The following is a 21,943-nucleotide window of genomic DNA, read 5'->3' as shown; positions in this document are numbered from 1 at the left end:
TATATGCCAAGTAGGTGACTTCAGCCAGACTCGTTTTTTCAGCAAATAAATGGAGTATGCTGGGGCTTGTAGGACAAAGTCGTAAATAGGAGAACCAACATGCCTAGCTTTCCAAGGTTAATTCTTGTCTCCATGGTAATGTAGACGTCATATTTACAATCGACTTTTTAATCATACAAATCATTTTAATTTGTATGACACCTCCGCCCTGTTGGTAAAAAGGTGGTAATAGAGGCCCACCTGCTACGGAAAAGCCATCAGGAATCCTCTAAACCGCTGGCGGCATCTCAACAGCACAACCCCAAATCGGCCTCCATGCTGTCCAGAAAACGGCCCACAGCTGTATCTCCTCCTGCCTTACCAATCCGACCCTGGGGGCGTAACACAGGCCCCCCGCAATCGCCACGTTTCGGAATAGGAGCCGCCTCCTGCCACTCACGTGCACTATGTGATGACATCAGAGCGATTCGAATGGTTTTCTACAGCTGAAGTTTATAGGCTGGAGTATGTAGACACCTCACAGGTCCTCCTATCTAAACTGCTCTGAAACAATTAGAAGCAAACATAACCAACTGTTGTTGCTACTTTACCTTTGTGGAGACCGCGTGTGACCTGCTTTCTTTGTTTCTGGTGGCACTTCACCCCGTTTGCCATCGCCCACAGTAAAAGCAGGTAGGTTATTGCACGATTAATGTTCAATGCATTGTGTTTAAGTACTCATCTCATGCATAATTAAATGTTTGCGTCAAAAACTATTCGTTTTTTTGCTAGGCGCGGAACACAAAATAAATACAGTTAAAATGCAAAAGAAACGTAGAGTTTCAAAACCAAAAGTTACATTTATTGTGTGCAATGTGTTTTTAAAGCTAGTGAATCCTGAGTACTCACAATGCTACAGCAACCCAAAACAGTACGTTTTTAAATCTCGTGTTTTCGACAGAAACGGCTTCGAGTGAAAGGGTAAACAAAACTTGTTTTGGGTCTCTGAGGCTATTAAGAGAAATGTTTCCCACACTCACTGCGCAGTTGTTTGCTGCTCCAGGAGATTTTTAGAAACGGCGTGCGTAGTAGTTGTAACACAATATATCAATCCTGGATTTGTATCCATTAACCCTGAGACTGAATTCTCTATTATGGTCTTGCAATGCCCAGTGGCGTCACTAGGGTTGGTGTCACCCAGTGCGGGTAACTCATGGTGTCACCCCTTATGACTTACCACATGGACCTCCTCTGCTCCGACTCCGCCAGTGGACACAGTTGACAAATAACGGGACCTTAGTGAGAATGCCAATAGAGACGAATCTGGTTGATTGCCTGTTGTGAGATGGATAAGTTCTTACACCTGTTGTTATTTTTGGCTAAGAGAAGGGTTGCAATTACCTGGATGGTTCCAGTGTGGAAAGATGGGCGAAGGATGTGATTGAATGGGCTGTGGCAGATGAGGCGCACCTAACAAAATGTAGTGTGATGAGAAGGCAGAGAGGGACTTGGGAGTATGGGGGGTAACTTTGTAGACCTGAGGGGCTCACAGGTACTCTCCTCAGATGACAAAGTGAAATCTAATGATACAGATGCCTGGTGACTTATACCGTACTTTTGACCTGGGAGTAATACTCCAGTGTTATTATATGAGAAGAGCTGTGATGACCTGATTCTCTATGTCAAATGGTTGGAGATGGCTTTTGTTTATGTATTTGTTACTGTTATTTTGATAAAAACCAATAAAAGATGTCTATAGAAAAAATGCATCACAAGCATCCATAATAACACAGTAAACCATAGGCACCTTTAGTACAGGAAACTCAGGTTGGTCAAATGCGCTCATTCCAGGATTTATCTAACATGTGGACTCCCAAATTGGGAGGTTTATAGGTAAACATCTTACATGTGCACTTGTGGAAAGGTTTTTCGAGTGTTATGTTTCAATAATAACGTGTACTATGCATTCTTACACATGATTCTACATGTATAGACATGTTTACATAATTGCAATTGAAACTAATTTCTTCTGATGTCTAGAAATGAAGTTATTAATGTGGTTTAGATAGGCCACATATCTGTGTAAGCTTCCATTTTGAACGAAATGTCTGCCATCTCTGTCACTCACTCCTGCAGATATGCCAACCCTCCTGATTCAGGCGGGATACTACCGATTTCAAGGCTAGTCTCCTGCCTCCCGAATCATGCATCCAGAAACCAGATTCCTCGGCGTTTCAGCTGACCGGGCTTGGTATTGTATAACGTGCTAATTCTTCCAGCAATAGTCAGTGGCGATGCAGGGGCTCTAGAAGGGGTGAAAAACCATCAAAGCCCCATTAACAAACGAATGGTCTTTTAAAGACCTGTGAAGTACTCGGATGTGGCTGCCACACACGAGGGGGGGTTGGTGTATGCACTGCCAGCAACCTGCCAGGCCAGTGCACAACACTTGCATCACCCTCTCTCTGCCTGCCATTGCGCTCCATGCTTCTGAAAGGTAAGAATAAAACGTACAATTGCGTTTCAAATTTCCGATCCTGCAGCAGCTCACTTCCAAAGCCCATATATGACAGTAACCCGATTAAAGGCCACATTCTCCCGATTTTTTTTCCCCAAAACTCCCACTTTGCTCTCCTGAAATGTTGGCATGTATGCACTCCTGGTCCCCCCCCCCCCCCCTGCACATATCATCTCCCCAAAGGCTTCACAGAGTACAGCCAAGCTGATATTATAATAGGTTACTTCCAGTGCAGGAGCTGTCCTGCTCACTCGGAATCACCCAGGAACGACGTGCTCGTGGCGGCATACAGACCTTCCGCCAGGCTGATCTCCAGAGGTGAGATCCTTTGTGTTTTCTTACCCTCATAGGGTGCCTACAGTTGTGGCAGGCCCGGCTCCAGGAATTTTTATTTGGGTGAGCCAAGGGTGCATTTGGGTGGGCCACTGCGGGCTCGATTTGTCGCATATATGTCTAGACAGGCCTGCTTCAGGGCCCTCCTTTATCTCTTCTTAGTCTTACAAGGCCCAGTAAAACGCACTCTTTTCCAGATCTCTTTCTAAATATTATCACTCTCAAAAAGTGTTTTTTCCATGTAATGTCCCTTTGATGGGAAGAGGAGGTTTCTGAGATGGGAGTACCAGGCAAGTGACACTTCTCGGGCTCCCTCTGTGCGAGCCTTCAAGGAGAATCCCTCTTCATTACTACCTCCACCTGACCCCGGAGTCTGCAACGCACTCCCTTACAGGCTCCCTCTGTGCGAGCCTTCACGGAGAATCCCTCTTCATTACTACCTCCACCTGACCCCGGACTCTGCAACGCACTCCCCTACAGGCTTGATTATCCACTACTCCTCTCCAGTGCACCTTATCTCACAGCTTACCTTGGGCCCCAGCCCCATATCAGGCACCATCGGGCTCCACTTTCATTTTTCCCTCTAAAAACATTAGTAAAATCACCTTCAAACTTAAAACATTGAATATAGCGGTAAATATAATTAGCACACACTTTAAAGTATGTTCCACAGTTGCCCTAACGGCCCGACTGCTAATTAAATAAACAAAAACAGAAAGGCCATGACAGGGCCGGCTTCAGCGCTGATGCGAAAGTCTTTTTTGGCGCCGCACTAAAAACCTCTTTCTCCGTAAATACCTTTACTACCACCTTCCAACAGGGCCCCTCATCCCTCCATGGCCCCCTATTGACCTCCTCCTCTGATTCCCTCACTGCCACAAGTGCCCCTCATCTCCCCATAGCCCCCCCCTTATGACCTCCTCCTCGGATTCCCTCACTGCCACCCTCCAACAGTGCCCCTCATCTCTCTGTAGCCCCTCCCCTATTGACCTCCTCCTCGGATTCCCTCACTGCCACCCTCCAACAGTGTCCCTCATCGCTCCATAGCCCCTCCCCTATTGACCTCCTCCTCGGATTCCCTTACTGCCACCCTCCAACAGTGCCCCTCATCATTACATAGCCCCTCTCTCATATGCATTTCATTTGTTGTACAGCGCTACTCATATCAGTGTAGTGTGTGTCAGTACTTTACAACACGCACACATTATACAGACAATGAATCATACAAGTATGTAAATCAGTCTATAGGGAATGCCACATAAACCAATGAGGATTACAAGGTGTATGAATCACGTGTCATCCATACTTGGGGGCAGTATATTTTAAGAGGGATTGGTCTGGGGAAACACAACCTTAGGATTTAAAGAGTATTCCATAGGGGTCAGCTTTACTGATAAACATGTATATCTGCCCAAACATACTCATTTTAGCAACATTAGAATAATGAAAGACTGGGGAAGTTTTAACTATATCACAACAATAGAAAGCGAAGTTGTAAGTATACCATTCAGGGTTGCATGCAGCTCTTTGATGACAGTTCATTGGTCACTGTCCTACGTTAGAATTGTAACTTCTGAACTGCAAGTAGCACAAGGATCCCTGTGACAAAGGCAGTAACCCACTGAGCTTCCACATAAAATACAGTTCATCTGCATTTAAAAACTAACAGACAAATGATTGCTCTCCAGCAGGATCATTAATCACCAGCGTTATCTGGGCATTTTGTATTGTCTTATTGTTGTCCTGCATCTGCATCGGCCATGATAATGATAAAAACTGTTTAAACGAAGCACTCACGAAGTATGTGTCCTGCTGGGCCTGTGCAGATTTAAAAAAACAAAAACTAAATAGTAACACATTCTCTTACCTACTCCATTAGTCAAACTTTGTGTCACAGCCTGCTGTGATAAACAGCTGCAGGGGTCAGGAAAGGTGAATCGGCATAAAGAAACTTATTTTCTCCTGCGCTGCATAATAAAAGAAATATCCACGCAGCAGAACATTGTCGCCTTTGCCATGTGGAGATGAAGGGGTGAAAAAATAAACAAAGCCTCATTAACATGTAAATGGTCTTTTAAAGACCTGTGAAGTACTCTTGGGTGCAGCTGCGATAATCTCTAAAACTGTGTGTGTGCGCGCCCAGGAAGCTGCGCGCCTGCCTTCAAGTCCTCACTGCGAGGGCCAAGGCTCCTGTTTGGGTGGGCCAGGGTGAGGGTCTAGAACCGGGCCTGAGTCGTGGGGGTATTTCTTTGTGGATTAAAGCCTCCCTGCCAGCAAGGGACCCGACCGGAGTGCTAACAGGGAGCCGCCGGCATTTTTTATCCTCAGCAGCTGCTTTTACTGGGAATTACGTGTGGGGCGGGGGCGGTGAGATCTCGTTGAAGTGCGGCAGCCTCTTCCCCCCCCCCCCCTCACCTTCACTGTGTGGAAACTTGTACCCTGGGGATACTGCAGGGCTGAACCAACGGAGGCAGTGAACAGAGCAACGAACGATCAACCATAGATAGATTAAAAAGGCCATCTTTAAGAAGGAGCCGAGCCATTATCCATACCTGAAGGAACTAAAGCACCCTGGGCAGGACATCCGGAAGGACTAGCGGGAGCCACGTTAGTGACGTGTTTCAAACGTCGACATCACCTCACGTCGGTATAGCCTAATTGGATAATGATCTTGGCCCGGCGGCTGGCTAAGGGGTTTCACTTTCTCCTGTCTTGATTATAAAGCAGAGGCGAGGCTGCGCTGCAGAGAGCTGTCTAGTGATAGAGTGGAGAAAGTTTGGCCAGTACTGCAGCCAACACAGCGTAACCAGATTGGTGTCACCCCATGTGAGGGTGTCACCCGGTGCGGTCCGCACCCCCGCACCCCCCTAGTGACGCCACTGGCAATGCCCACACAAAATGCGCTTGCGTTGGATTGTCACGGGAATGGCGGAAGCTGCCACGTGTTTCGTGGGGACAACTCTTCATCAACGAGAACTGAAAATTAATTTATACCAACACTTCGAGCGACTGTGCCGGTGTTGTATAATATCTGGTATCCCCTGCTCTTCGGCCGTCTTCGGAGAATTAACTCAGCCCGGGCAGGATCAGACAGAATCCACTGCTTCCGCCATTCCCGTGACAATCCAACACAAGCGCATTTTTTGTGGGCATTGCAAGACCATAATAGAGAGGCTGCAGCTGTACCAGAGCTTCTGAAAACACCAGGCTCGTAAGTGATACAGCTGCTTGCCATGGTGATAGTTGGACCGGCACCCTTACCGCTGCCCCTCATTACCATAACCAGGTATCAAGTTGTCCATGCTAGGGGCCGGACTCACTCCCCTAGGCAGGCGCCAACAGACAGACTATAGGGAGGCCGCATCTATCCTGGTGATTTCTCCCTAGGGCTCAGCTTGTTTATGTGTAGGACTCACTCACCTGTGGCATTCTCGTGTGCAGGGGTGTGCCCGGGCAGTCCTATGTGAAAGTGAAGTATGGAAGCGGGGATGCTGGGTGGAGAGTGGGTAAATGTATGTGTTTGCAGGGTGTGGGCGTAAGATTACAGGTGTAGGCAGGTGTCTCACGCAAGATCCCTTACTACTTGTGGTGCTGCAGATAACTGCTGTTTATCTGCTGTGAAGCGCAGGCGGTGCAGCATGTCATTTGCGGAGTTAGGTGTTAAGTGCAGACCCCTTCATCCCTGTGGCGCCCATTACCTGCTGAGCGCATGAGTATAATCCCTAACTTATTTTTCTGGCCTGCTCTGTGGGAATTCAAGACCAAACCGACTGGGGAAGCTAGTACTGGCCCTTGTGCAGCGAGATTAAGTTTCAAGTTGGAGGCGCAGGTTTCCTTACCTGCTGCCAGTGTAGGCACACACTCTCCCTCCTGGGTGCTGCCTTCGGAGTCTGCTGCAGCCGTGCTCCTACAGGAGTTGAGTTGACGACTCCTTGCCGGCTGCGCCATAACATGCAATCTGAGATGAGATCAGTGCTGCCTGTCAGACACCTCGAAACCTGCGGCTCTCTGTGCTGGGACGAGACTGTCCGTGTGTCAAAAACTGTCACATTATTCAATGTCTGTCGCGTTTTCAGCTCGCACGGTGCCGGCTCGCCAATATATACAGATAGCGAGTCTCTTGATAGAGGCTGTGGGCCATAATTTTAACACTGACTGTGAGGTGACGAGTCACACAGTTGGCCTGAATGGATTGCCGGTGTCAAGGGGAAGTGAATAAACCTGTTTACATTGTAGCCTCTTCTCTCAGCCTGCTTAGGACAGCCCAATCACGAGCTGACCCAACCGCCCCATTCCTGGGCAAGCTGCGCAGACTGTGCGCTGCAACCTGGATTTCAGTTTCTAACAGAGCACTAATAGCACTCTGGATTGATACTGAGGCGCTACAAATGTGACTTTCCATTTCGGTGCAGTGATGAGGACCACCACACTGAAATGCGTTAGTCTACTGCCTGATGCGTGGTACTTGGCAGAGCTGAGGGAAACATGGCAGAGATTAAAAAATCTAAAAGGATGAAACCCATCAATATGGGAGAACTATTAAAGTGTGAGGGATAGAATAAAGGCAATGGGGAAAAAGCAGGATAGGAAAATGGAGAAATACAAATTTTCAGATTATATATTATTTTATTTATTTTATTTTATTTTTAGTGTTTTCTATAGCACAAACATGACCCAATCCTAGGTGTCAAAGCTCTTTACAGTTCCGCCACAAACAGTTTCGATCACAGTTTACAAATTTACAACTAATAAACATTTTCAGTCTTACTAGGCAAGCTCTAGGGTTATAGTAGTAAATGTCATGACATACTTGCATATAAAAAGTAATAAAAAATGTAATATCCTTTCTAAAAAAAAAAAAAAACCTGGTTTCAGAACTGTATGCACATTTACAGGTACAGATCAATAACCATGGGGCTTGATAGAGGTATCTTCATTAGCTATCATCCTTGAATCTTGCGCATGGACTTGGGTATCCATTCCGGTCTTACTGAGATCCATCGGTGAGAATCGATGAAAACAGAATGACTTGTGCTATCCCGGAGCCATTACTTTGATATTCGCAGTACAGTCATCCTGTTATCTCCACCTATTAACACATCTGAAAATAGTAGATTCAGGGATGATTAAAGGTCTCAAAGGAGTCGCAAGAGGGCCGTAGTTGGTTACGGGAGAAATTTACTCATGAGAAAGGACTTAGCCTCTTTTTTGAATTGCGAGACAGAGGTGATTCCTCTAATATTTGGTGGAAGTGCATTCCAAATTCTTGGTGCCACTTCCGAGAATGCTCTATCGTACGTTCTCTTACCGAAAATTGCTGGTTTCAGAAGGAAATCTGCAGCCCCCCTTGATGATCTAAGGCGTCTATAAATCGTAATTTTCTGGGCAAGGTAAAGTGGTGTTCTGTAGTGTAAAGCTTTGTGTGTAATTCATGCCATCTTTAGCTGAATTCTTGCCCCGTACGGTAGCTATTTGGGCGCTTTCAGATGTGAAGTGGTCAAATTTTCTTGTACCCATTCCGAGTTTCGCTGTAGCATTGAGACCGGCTTTTAGTGGGGCTGTTGAAATCTCAGGAAGTCCAGCTAGAGTTGTGCAACCATACTCAATCCTTGAGATGACCAAAGCTTGGACAGCCGTTTTCAGGTCAGCAGCGTCAATGAACGGTTTCAATGTTCTGAGATAGCTCAAATGAAATCGGGCTTTTTTGCCATAGTGTTGATGTGAGCTCTCATGTTAAAATCCTTATCCAGCGTGATTCCAAGAGACATGGTAGAATCAACTAGAATCGGAGTACCATTTAGCACTGTGATCAGTTTGGTCCATTCCTTGATCATCGTGGAGGATTTACGGGGGAGATCAGAAGGAATTCTGTGAGTTGAGTTTAAGATGATTGCTAGAAAGCCAATGTACGGTCTTTTGTAGTGATACGTTCATTATTTTGATCTCTTCAAGCAATGTGATCTTCATATACAGCTGAGTGTCATGTGGCAGGAGATGTTAGCCTGCTGCAGTATTTCCGTGAGTGGCTAAATGTACTGATTGAATAGGGATGGGAATAGCGTTGAGCCTTGAGGGACTCCAATCTGACTCTGGGATGGAAGGGATAGATTATGGTTCACCAAGAATCTTTGCGTACTGTTCTCTAAGAAGGAATGAAACCATTTTAGGACTGTCCCTGAGAAACCCATCCTATTCTTCAATTGGTCTAATAATTTGCCATGATTTACGGTGTCAAATGCTGAAGTTAGGTCGAGGACGACTAGTAGACAGGTTTCGTTACGGTCTAGAGCAAGCACAGTGTCATCAGCTATGTTCATAATTGCTGTTTCCGTGCTGTTGAGCACATTTTTCCAACACCTTAGCCAGTAAGGGAATGTTTGTTACCGGCCTAAAGTTGTTTGGGTCCTATGGATTCTTGGTAGGTTTTTTCAGTAGAGGGATGACCTGACCTGTTTTAGACAGTCAGGAAAGGAACCTTGGGAGAGCGAGGCATTATTTTTTTAGTCCAGCTAGGGATGACCATGTGGTTGACCGTAGGCCAACATTTTGTGGGAAGAGGATCATTGTAATGGTTGTTCGGTTTTAGGGCCAATAAGGTTTTAGCAATGTCTTCCTGATCATATAGTCTGAAGGTTGACCAATGGGCCTTATTTTTTGGCACTGTTTGTGCAGGCTGGGTTGGCTGCTTCACTTGAGTGCTCGTTTGAGTCACAAAATTATCAGCGGTAACCTTGAGTTCATTCTCCATGGAACTAGCTTTGGTAGTAAAAAATGCTGAAAAGTCTTCACAGCTCAGAGCCGATTGAGCTGTTAGTTGGGAGGATTTGGCCAATTTGTTCAACTGATCCTTTAGTAGATCGGAGAGTTTTCTCGGTCTGTTCTTAGCATTATCAAGTTCTTTTCTAAAAAAGTATTTTTTTTGACTGAAGTAAGCTTTTATTGTAGGCTTTCCTAGTCTTTCTTAGCTGATTTAGATGAGGGGATGATGGGAGCTGTCTCCATTTCCTTTCTGTGATTCTGAGTATCTGTCTTTCTTCATTGAGAGAACCGTTGAACCATGGGTTTTTATCTTTGACTTGAATTCTTTTGAGTTTTAAAGGGGCTATGTTGTTGAATATTTTAGACATCGTACTGTTGTAATGATCTGTAAGCTCGCTGAAGTCCACCACTCCAGGAGGAGGTTGAAGTTCGTTCTAGCAACTTACTGTTAGCAAGTCCATGTTTAGGCCTTAAGTATCTCTGACCCATTTCTTAGGCTTGACTGCTTGTATGGCTCTGTTTTTCTTAAAGGATGTTATTTGGTAGGTGATAATGTGGTGATCGGACCTGTAGCAGGGTACAATATCGATTTGAATCTACCTAATTTTCTTTGGAGAGGATTAGGCCTGGGCTAAAATTTTGTTCCGTTCGCGGAAATTGCGATAATTTGACATTTTCGCGTTCCGCGCGAAAATGTCAAAATTTCCGCTTTCCGCAGCTTAGCGATAATTTGTTTCTTGCTCGTGCTGTAAAATAATACATCCTCGCGCGCGATCGCCTTACCTGAATCCCTGCGTTCGCCGGCCAGTTTTCTTGATCCGGTCGCGTTCTCCATGAGATGTTGTATTGTTTTTAGCCATTTGCGCTGTCTCGCGACAGTTCGCGCCCGCAGTGACGTCATGCGTCGCGCGATCACGTCTTGTTTCTCGCGATCATGCACTGCGAGACAACTCAAAACAAGATGGCCGCGCCCGCGAGCAACCACATGGGTAAGTTGGCGACCCGCAACCATGCAGAAAATCTCGCGAACATGCGGGAAAAAAACTTCCGCATCTTCGCGATATTTCCGCTTGTTTGCGATAATTTTAAACATTTTCGCGATAATTTGCGAAAGTGGATTTCGCAAATTCCGCCCACCCCTAGAGAGGATCCAGTCTAATGTAGCGCCTTTTGAGTGAGTTGAAAGACCACATGCCTGCACTAGAGAACGGTCTGCTAGGAAGTTTTTGAAAATATTGACCTGATTATCTATGAGGTCATTCCAATGTAGATTGAAGTCCCCTAGAAAGATATTGTTGGAGTGTGGATCAGAATTTTCTGTGATAATTTCCATAAGTTGGTCTATGAACATTGCGTTTTTACCTGGGGGTGGTAGAAAGCCTGTAGTTTAAAGTGTTGGTTATCTGAGAGACGTAGAGAGAGCCCCAGGTATTCACAGGACTCAAGAAGGTCGGAGTGGGCTTTAGAGATTGAGTGGCTTGATCTGTGTATACAGGCCCCTCCTCCACCTATTTTGTTTAGCCTGTCTAGTCTCACAATATTGTAGTTTGGTGGAACCAATAGGTCTAGGCATGGGGACGATGCATTGTTGAGCCCTGTTTCTGTTAGAATAGCTACGTCAATATCCCGGTTCAGGAGTAGGTCGGCAATGTCCGCTGCATGTTTCATAGCTGATCTGCAATTCAGTAGTAAGCACATAAGCGGTTTCAGAGGGGTATTTAGAATCGAATCTTGCCTTAAAGGTATTAATGTTATTTCTTTCAGGTTGTTAGCATTTAGCTTTCTAGGATTCACCTATGATATCCTGTTTACATTGATCGGAACTGCTCTAAGTTGTTGATCGTTTCTCTTAGGGGTGGGACTGGGTGACAACTCGTATGATAGCATTAAGGATTGTGTTTCGGAGTCTGTCAGATAAATAAGGATTTTGCGAGGACAAAGAATTCTATTTGACAGAGGCAATGGGGTCGTGTTAATCCTGTCAAGTTTGTTGTGTAGTGAGTGTACTCATTTTTTAATCTTAGTGATTTTAGAGAGAGAGCTTTCTGAGATTAGTTAAATATTCTTCATGATTCTGATGGCGTTTTGCATGTCTATTGCCATCCTATCCGTCTGGGCATTGAGTGATTCTAGCTCAGTTTGTGGGGGAGAGGAGAGAAGTGGGAATTGCAACTTGTCTGTAGTCATGGAAATCTGAATGCTAGATGTATTTAGTTCCGCGTGAATGTGGCTGTTTACGGTATCTTCAGATAATTTTTCCTTCCACTGTAAGGATCAATCGTAACTAGTATAGTGATCTAACCTACTGAAGTTCTGACTGCCGGAAGCTGCATCCGAGAAACCCTCGATTTGCAGAGTATTAGGTGTATTCGCCCGGTGTGTGAGGGATGGACAATCTGCTAGATTTTACCTGGTTTGCCACTATGTGGTTATTGTTACCTGTTTTGGGTATGTTCAAAGAATGATTTGAGGCTAACCTGCACTTAGCACTGAATCTAGTGCCGTGCGTTTAAAGTATGGGGGCCATTGCCTTGGAGTAGTGATACTAACTGCGTCTGCTGTATCCTGTCACTAGTTTCAGTGTTACCGAGCAAAGATTTAGTCTGTTAGATACAATGAACAATTTACAAAACAGTTTTCAAAACATATAACTGACACTGTGTACAACAACAGTGATTGTATCATTATATACATACAATTATAAGGCTGCCACCTCACTGGCATATCACCAGCCTGCATTATATTTCTGTGCCAATTCAAACCATCATTGGCAATATGTTTTGCCTATTAGAGAGATATTTGTCTATGTTTTTAAGTAATGTTGTGTAGCAGCATGGCTGAAGTGCTGCATGAATGAAAGTGAAACAAGCATTTCCAATGCAAATTGGTCTAAAATTTGTGAGTTAGAGGTATTGGCGCTGTAAATGACAATGTCTTTTACCCATGTGTTTTGAATTGGTGTGGAGTGGATATATGTGCTGTGGAGTGGAATTATGTGGGTTGTATTGGAATTATTAGCTGTGAAATTGTGTGGTGTGGAGTGGATATGTTAAGTGGAATTATGTGGAATGGTGTGCAGTTAAAATATGTGAATAGTATAATTATGTGATATTGAGTTGAGCGTACTGGAATTATGTGGATTGTACTTGTATGTCATAGAGATTTTAATTATGTGATGTAGTGTTGAATTTTGTGGCATGATATGGAATTATATGGTGTGGTTTAGATGTATTTGGTGTGTTCTGTACTTGTGTTGTTAAGTTGAAATATGTGGTTTATTGACGAATTGTGTGGTGTGGAAGGAAAATGGTAGAGTTGAATTGTGTGGCTTGGAAGTGTGCAGCATTGAGTGAAATTATGCTAATTGGAATTATGTTGCATGGTGTGGAGTGTATTTGTGTGGATTGTGTTCCCAAGTTTTAAAATGATGAAACATAATTACGAAGAAAGGCGGCCTTTCATTGCGCACACATTTACAAAACCTTATTATATGCAAAGACTTGTCCAAATATCTTAATGAAACCATGCAGAGTGACTCCCCAGTGACATTTGTGCTGAATAATTTTAGAGGGGGCTTGAACAATGTGGGACGCTGTTTTGGTTGCAAATGGTGCTAGGGCTATGCACATCTGTGGGGGGGGCATGCACCATATTCTTCTAAACTTATCTTGGTACATTTGTTAGGGAGTTCTGATTCTGGTGCTCCAAACCATGCACCCATTAATCTGTATGTGTTTCACAGGATTTTGAATTCACTGCTCAGGAGGCAACTAGCGGGTTGCTTTTAAAACTGTAAACTTATCAAATGCCAAAAGCTATTGAGTGAGGTAAAAAAACAAGCATAAATATGTATGCCAGATAAAAGCGGGAAGACATCCACATCATTGCTTCTGACAGTGCAGAGTTGGGTTACTGGTATTCCTGACCTTTTCCTCACTGCATTTTCGAGCTGTTGTTGCCTTGCTTACATTATGAGACGTGAGATGGTGGTTGGATCTCGCTTGGGGCTGTCTTGTTTCTTTTATAATGATGCTGACCCGTGCCTGCCCTGCCTCAATTCCAATGTGATTGTGTCATGTGTTTTTAGCTGGTGTGTTTGGGATGGCCGTTTGCCACCGGTGACTTGGATAAACTTCCAAAAACAACGAATCCCACTTTCTTCCCAAAGGCTCAGAAGAATGGCAATTTTATTATTATTGTACTTCCTAAGAAGTGGTCTTATTTAAGCAGGATTCTAGTTTTTCTGCACAATGATCCCATGTCGGCTGGTCTGCTCAGTAGGTTTTGTGTTCCCTGCTGTTATTAATGTACGACCAGCCAGGGTGAATTCCAGCAGGGCCAGTTCAGCCTTGCATCCATCCAACATAGATAAAATGAGAAGCATTAAATTGGGTAATGTGTTATTACTGCCCTTACAACTGCAAACCTCTGGCATAACATGCTATTAAAAATTATTTATCATCATTGTTATAAACCTCCTAGTCACAGGTCTGATAGTGGCAGGGCCTACTGTCTGTTTCATAGTTCTAAAATCAGCTAAGTGAGTTGGGCAATGATGACCACTTGTTATCTACAGCGCTATAAACGGTAAACACTTGCAAGCATTGTAAAGATAACCAGGTTCTTATTTGATGGTAAGGCCAATGAATACACCTAGCAGGTAATCTGCTTTAAAATAACCCTGGGCATAGTTTGCGTAGTAGCGCTACGCAAAGTGTACTTTACACTACGCGAACTGCGTAATGCACTGTGCAAAATGCTGTTCGCACTGATTGCACAGTGCCGGATGCATGTCCGCACTGTGCAATCATTGCAAACCGCATCTTGCACTGTGCAAGCGGTTGTTTTCTGCCGCTCAAGTAAATTTGTACTCGAGCGGCAGCTTTCTCAACGCGGACTGGTAGTTTCTCATCGCGAGCGGTCGTGAGCATACGTGACCACTCGCAATGAGAAACCTGACCTCCCTGCGTTGAAAATCTCGCCGGGAGGTTTATTTTCCATGCTCGCGATCGGCAACTTGATGTTGCTGATCGCGAATGAGGAAAAAGTCTTGACGGGATGTTATTTTGCTCACTCGCGGTCACCAACTTGACGTTGAGGACCGCGATCAAGCAAAAAATGCCCGCTACGCGTTTTTGCACTGTGCTATGTGCAATTTGCGTAGCGCATAGTTGCGCAAACTACGCTAGCGTAGCCCTACGCCCAGGGTTACTTTAGATACCACCTGTCCTCTTCTATTCGCAAAAGAAATGTGTGGATTTTTTTTGCTCATATGGCCATCAAGCAACAGTGCAGAAAACAGATTGTGAGTCACAATGGTAACAGAAAGCACATTTGGGAAGAGGTGGGAAAGGGGGATGCCTGCCTGACAACAGACGGCGTCAAGAGCCACATCACCACTACTGCAGACAGATCCCAGCTGTAATGGAGGGCACGCTATGGAATGGGGGCTCAGTGTGAAAAAGGTCTCATCTTCCAGAGGCAGTTTAAAAAAAAAAAAAGGGAAGAGCAGGCCGCTGCCTTAAGTCTAGAGGAGCAGAAGACCATCAGCATTATCATAAAATTAGCAAAAATTACAGGGTGTGAAGAGTCGCAAAATGTCACTTTGCCAAGGGTGGCAAAAATCCATGCAACAGCCCTGGTTAGGTTTCTCTGGTACCCACTGTTTCCCTTGGAGAATAATTGAATGCGGCATGCAGTTTAAAGTGCAAATGAGTCCATGCTTAAAGTTGATGCTCGATGTGCCACAAGGATGAATGGTTAAATCCCTGCATGCTGTGCTGATCAAGTTGAAAAGAGCAGTGGAAGCGCGCGTTGCGATGGCCAACCAGGAGGAACCATAAACGTGTGATAGCCACTCCGAAGGAACAATTATTGAAATCGCCTGGGCGTGAACCAAGCACCCAAAGGAGGGACAATTACAAGCAATGCACCAATAAAAAGGCAGCATTTCTGAAAGGCAAAAAAATGAACAAACGGCAATCGATGGTCTGGGTTAAAGCCCATATTGTAGATACATCCTGCCTCGCAGAGCAGCACATGCACTCTGACTCTAGGCTTGACCTAAAAAGGAGATATGATACGGTCGTAACCCTTTTTTTAAACTGCTGGCGGGGTAGGAGGGAAGGCAAGGGATACAAGGAGGAAGGGAAGGAATGGGTGTTGGGGGCAACATGGACAATAGAGGGTGTGGGAATTAAAGAACTTTTTTGTTTTTTTTCAGGCTGGAGGTACAGCTCTGCCAAGTATCATGCATCAGTGGTTAGACAAATGCAGTTTAGCATGGAAGTCCTCATCACCACACTAAAATGCTTAGTCATGCATATATAGCAACTCCTATCACAGCGCCAGTACTAGGCATAAGAAACTGCAAATAGGAACAGACCATTGCAAAAGTGCGAGCAGAGGGCTGCCTGCTGGCAGTGCTGTGCAAACTGTGCTGCCAGTGACCCTGCATTATACAGTGCCACCTTCAAGGTTGAGTCTCTTCACTACCAATAATGAACACAAATTGTCATCACACAGCATAGGGCAGCCTCAGGCTCTGGCTGCAGTGCAAAATAAAGCTGACCCTCAGGAACCCAGCCATGTGACATGCCTTGGCTAAGTCAGTCAAACAATCTCTTACAATTACATCCTCTCTGAAGAGTAGTAATCACCATGAGACTACCCTGCAGTACACTGCCCCTTGCTCAGACTGAGAGTGATGATAAATCCAGGGGGGCGGCGACTTCCCTGTTGTATTTCAAAAATTGGCGCCACCTACACGCCATTGTCAGTGACAGTTAACTCAATTCCACTAAGTCAGTGATTTGATGATTATTGACCAGTGACCCAGCAACTGGTGGGCAAAATTTATGTTTTTGTGTTACTGCACGTTGTGTGCCCCCCCCCCCACACACCCCTTCAGGCATAAATTGAGTGGGGCTGTCGGCACCTCTCAGACTACGCAGCACTATAGACCCCCGGCCTTATTGGTAGCGCATTTTTTGTACTACCTTTTATTTTATAGCAGATTACAGTATCTTTTCAGATTTTTTACTTCAATCCCACAAGATTTTACACCCGGTTCCCTTAGGTGATACCATATATAATGGCCTATACTGGCTATACTATCTGGTATTCCCTGTGTTTCTGCTGTTAGAACTTACCAGTATTCAAATTGGCATGGTCTTATGTTGAATGGGTGAGCACAGTATTTCTATGCCAAAAAGTGACCTTCCTTTTGCTTTCCAACATCGTTTACTATGGGGATACTAACTATTATCGCTCACGCATTGCTGTAATATTTCTTATCCCATACATTTCATGAGTTGTGCTTTGGCCATTTACCACTTGAAGTTGTCTTTTATTTGATAGCAGACTACAGTATATTTTCAGATTTTTTACATAATTCCACAAGATTTTACATCTGGTTCCCTTAGGGGATACTAAATATTATGACTCACACATTGCTGTGATATCTTGTATACCCTACAATTCATGGGCTACCCTTTAGCCATTGACCACTTGAAGTTGCCTTTTATTTGATAGTCGACTACAGTAACTGTTCAGTTTTTTTGTATCATTCCACCAGATTTTACATCCAGTTCCCTTAAGGGATACCAAATATAACGGCCTATACCGGCTATAATATGTGGTATCCCCGAAGGGTCTTGGTTTAGAACTTACCAGGATTCAATTAGACATGGTCTTAAGTTGGATGGGTGAGCACAGTACTTCTGTGCCAAATAGCGACCTTCCTTTTGCTTTCCACCATAGTTTACTTTGAGGATACCAAATATTATGGCTCATGCATTGCTGTGATATCTCTTATCCCCTATGTTTTATGGGTTACCCTTTAGCCATTGGCCACTTGAAGTTTTCTTTCATTTGATAGCAGATTACAGTATCTTTTCACATTTTTAAAATAATTTCACAAGATTGTGCGTCTGGTTCCCTTAAGGGATACCATATATAATGGCCTATACCGGCTATAATATTTGATATCCCCTGTGTGTGTTGTGTTAGAACTTAACAGTATTCAGTTTAACATAGTCTTATGTTGGATGGATGAGCACATTATTCCCATGGCAAATAGTAAGCTTCCTTTTGCTTTCCAACATCGCCTACAATGGGGATACCAAATATTATGGCTCATCCATTGCTGTAATATCTCGTATCCCCTACATTTCATGGTTTACCCTGTAGCCATTGACCACGTGAAGTTGGGTTTTTACTTGATAGCAGACTACAGTAACTTTTCAAATTTTTTACATTATATCTCAAGATTTTACATCTAGTTCCCATTGGGGATACTATATATAATGGCCTATACCGGCTATAAAATCTGGTATCCCCTGTGTTTCTGGGGTTAGAACTTACCAGTATTCAATTTGACATCGTCTTATGTTGGATGGATGAGCACAGTATTTCTAAGGCAAATAGCACCCTTCCTTTTGCTTTCCAACATCGTTTACAAAGGGATACCAAATAATATGGCTCACGCATTGCTGTAATATCTGTATCCACTACGTTTCATGGGCTACCCTTTATCTGTTGACCACTTGAAGTTGCTTTTTATTTGATAGCAGTCTACACTAACTTTTCACATTTTTTACATTATTCAACAAGATTTTACATCCGGTTCCCTTAAGGGAGACCAAATATAATGGTCTAAACCGGCTATAATATCTGGTATCCCCGGTGTTTCTTGGTTTTGAAATTACCAGGATTCAATTAGACATGGTCTTATGTTGGATGGGTGAGCACAGTATTTCTATGCTGATTATAACCCTTCCTTTTGCTATCCAACATCATTTACTATGGGGATACCAAATATTATGGCTCATGCAGTGCTGTAGTATCTTGTAACCCCTATGTTTCATAAGTTACCCTTTAGCCATTCACCAGTTGAAGTTACCTTTTACTATATAGTGGATTACAGCATCTTTTCAGATTTTGTACATCAATCCCACAAGGTTTTACATCCAGTACCCTTAAGAGATACCCCATGTAATGGCCTATACCGGCTATAATATCTGGTATCCCCTGTGTTTCTGGGGTTAGAACTTACCAGTATTCAATTTGACATGGTCGTGTGTTGGATTGATGAGTACTGTATTTTTACGGCAAATATCACCCTTCCTTTTCCTTTCCAATATTGTTTACAATGGGGATACCAAATATTATGGCTCACGCATTGCTGTAATATCTCGTATCTCCTACGTTTCATGAGTTACCCTTTAGCCATTCACCACTTGAAGTTGTCTTTTATTTGATAGCAGACTACAGTACATTTTTTACATCATTCCAAAAGATTGTACGTCCGGTTCCCTCGGGATACCCTATATAATGGCCTATACCTGCTACAATATCTGGTATCTCCTGCGTTTCTGGGGTTTGATATTACTAGTATTCAGTTTGACCTAGTATTATGTTGGATTGATGAGTACAGTATTTCTTTGGCAAATATCACCTTTCCCTTTGCTTTCCAACATCGCTTACAATGGGGATACCAAATATTATGGCTCACGCAGTGCTGTAATATCTCGTATCCCCTACATTTCATGGGTTACCCTTTAGCCAGTGACCACTTGAAGTTGCGTTTTACTTGATAGCAGACTACAGTAACCTTTCACATTTTTTACATCTTTCCTCAAGATTTTACATCTGGTTCCCCTAGGGTATACCAGATATAATGGCCTATACTGGAATAATATCTGGTATCCCCTATGTTTCTGGGGTTAGAAGTTACAAGTATTCAATTTGACATGGTCTTATGTTGGATGGATGAGCACAGTATTTATATGGCAAATATCACCCTTCTTTTGCTTTTCAACATCGTTTACAATGGGGATACCAAATATTAGGGCTCACGCATTGCTGTAATATACTGTATTCCACATGTTTCATGGGTTACCCTTTAGCCATTGACCACTTGAAGTTGCCTTTTATTTGATAGCAGACTACAGTAACTTTTCAATTTTTTTTTTTTACATCATTCCACAAGATTTTACAACCTGTTCACCGAAAGGATACCAAATACAATGGCCTATAACGGCTATAATATCTGGTATTACTGGTGTTTCTTGGTTTAGTATTTACCAGGATTCAATTAGACATGGTCTTATGTTGGATGGGTGAGCACAGTATTTCTATGCCAAAAAAGCACCCTTCCTGTTCAAAATAGTTTACTAGGAGGATAACACATATTAGAGCTCACACATTGTTGTAACATCTCGTATCCCCTACGTTTCATGGGTTACCCTTTAGCCATTGACCTCTTGAAGTTGCCTTTTACTTGATAGCAGACTACAGTAAACTTTCACATTTTTTCATCATTCCACAAGATTGTACGTCCGGTTCCCTTAGGGGATACCATATATAATGGCCTATACCGGCTACAATATTTGGTATCCCCTATGTTTCTTGGGTTAGAACTTACCAGGATTCAATTAGACATGGTTTTAAGTTGGATGGGTGAGCACAGTACTTCTATGCCAAATAGCGACCTTCCTTTCGCTTTTCAATGTAGTTTACTATGGGGATACCAAATATTATGGCTCACGCATTGCTGTAATATCTCATATCCCCTACGTTTCATGGGTTACCCTTTAGCCATTGGCCACTTGAAGTTGTCTTTTATTCGATAGCAGTCTACAGTATCTTTTCAAATTGTTTTACATCATTCCATAAGATTTTACATCCAGTTCCCTTAGGGCATACCATATATAATTGCCTATATCGCCCATAATATCTGGTATCCCCTTTGTTTCTTGCATTAGAACTTACCAGGATTCAATTTGACATGGTCTTATGTTGTATGGGTGTGCACAGTGTTTCTATGGTGAATATAACCCTTCCTTTTGCTTTCCATCATCGTTTACTATGGGGATACCAAATATTGTGGTTCACGCATTGCTGTAATATCTCGTATCCCCTACGTTTCATGGGTTACCCTTTAGCCATTGATCACTTGAAATTGCCTTTTACATGATAGTAGACTACAGTAACCTTTCACATTTTTTCATCACTCCACAAGATTTCCTTACAAGACCGGAGGCTGCCATTATGCATTATCTTTTAATGCAACTTCAAGTACAGCCACTTAAAAGTTACATCATAAAGTAAAGTTTCTAGAATAAACAAGAGTAACTAGGTAACAGTACAGAGATCAGCCTCTTTTAAATGCGGCTTCAAGACAGATAAGTTGTGCCTTTCTTTCTTCCTCACTGTACTACCTTCTTACGCAGTTTTAGCTATTATTCCTAATTATTATCTTGCAACTATTCTTGACACTATCTGTTTGTTGTAACACTTGAGAGAATTTGGCTTATTTTAATTTGATTACTTCCATGTTCTATTGTTTGGCCATGTGTCTCGACCCGCCCTGACGTCCACTTGTGCCTTTTCACTGACTACTTACTGAATGTTGCCTTCACAGCATAACCCCACACCAGTCCTTTTGTGCCGTTGGCACTTGGAGGCACGCACGCTCTCTCTTCCCCTTCGGACGCGGGGGATCCGCTCGGTGCCTCACTCGATTGCCGTCATGTTGTTTCTTTCCACTACGGACCAAATAGACTGCCTCTACTCGTCCGCGGTACGGCGCGGCCACTCCTACGCAGTCCCAATGTACGGTCTGCGGGCCTCACCATCTCCTGCTTCCCCCATATGCGCGCATCGCCATTAAATAAAGAGGAAACAACAAGGGCTCTCTGACTTAGAAGAGGGACCCTTAGCAACGGTACTATCCACGCACAACGCAAGGCTAGGCTTCTCTAGTTTCCTAGCAACACATTCAACAACAGCTGTTTCCCTTCATCGGCTGACACAGACTTCGATTTTCTTCGTTTTTTCGCAGTTTTCGCGTCAATTTCGACGCTTCCACCTACTTTTAGCCAACTTGGCTCCATCCAGTAATTGTTTTAGCAGGAATTGACAATTAATTTATATTTAATACCAGAAATTAACAATTCAATTATACTTAATACCTTAAAAAAAAAAAAAAAAAATCTATTTCCTGGCTTTTTTACCAAGTCAGATGAATCTCAGACCCAGGTACCCCCTCCTTTTTCTAATGAGGAGATTATTAAGAAAATAATTCATAAGGAGTTACACTCCTGTATGAGGGAAATAATAAGCAAAATTGTTGCAGGGAAGAGGTCTCTTTCAGACCCCACTATTTACTCTACTCAACATCATCTACTAAACAAACCCGAGGGTAAAAGAATTGCAACAATTTAGAAAACGTAAGCACTATGGGAGGTCCAAGCACCTCAAACATATTGGGAGGTCTACGCGCCTCAACTACTGAAGGAGGACTAAGCTCCTCAATTAATACGAGAGGCCCACGCGCCCCAACAAGACCAC

General features: G+C 43.5%; 1 protein-coding gene across 1 annotated transcript in view; it reads left to right on the top strand.

Annotated features, from left to right (window-relative positions):
• The first annotated feature begins 473 nt into the window (after window positions 1–473).
• The window catches only part of LOC146809663 (sulfotransferase 2A1-like), a 552,792-nt gene continuing 531,322 nt past the window's right edge, over window positions 474–21,943 (top strand). Inside the window, exon 1 of the mRNA XM_085616514.1 lies at window positions 474–672. The gene's annotated coding sequence lies outside the window, so the exon portion shown is untranslated. The remainder of the gene's footprint in view (window positions 673–21,943) is intronic.

The sequence above is a fragment of the Triturus cristatus genome, chromosome 7 (genome assembly GCF_964204655.1).
Source record: "Triturus cristatus chromosome 7, aTriCri1.1, whole genome shotgun sequence".
Classification (NCBI taxonomy): Eukaryota; Metazoa; Chordata; class Amphibia; order Caudata; family Salamandridae; genus Triturus; species Triturus cristatus.
This window is presented reverse-complemented; position numbering and strand designations above follow the sequence as displayed.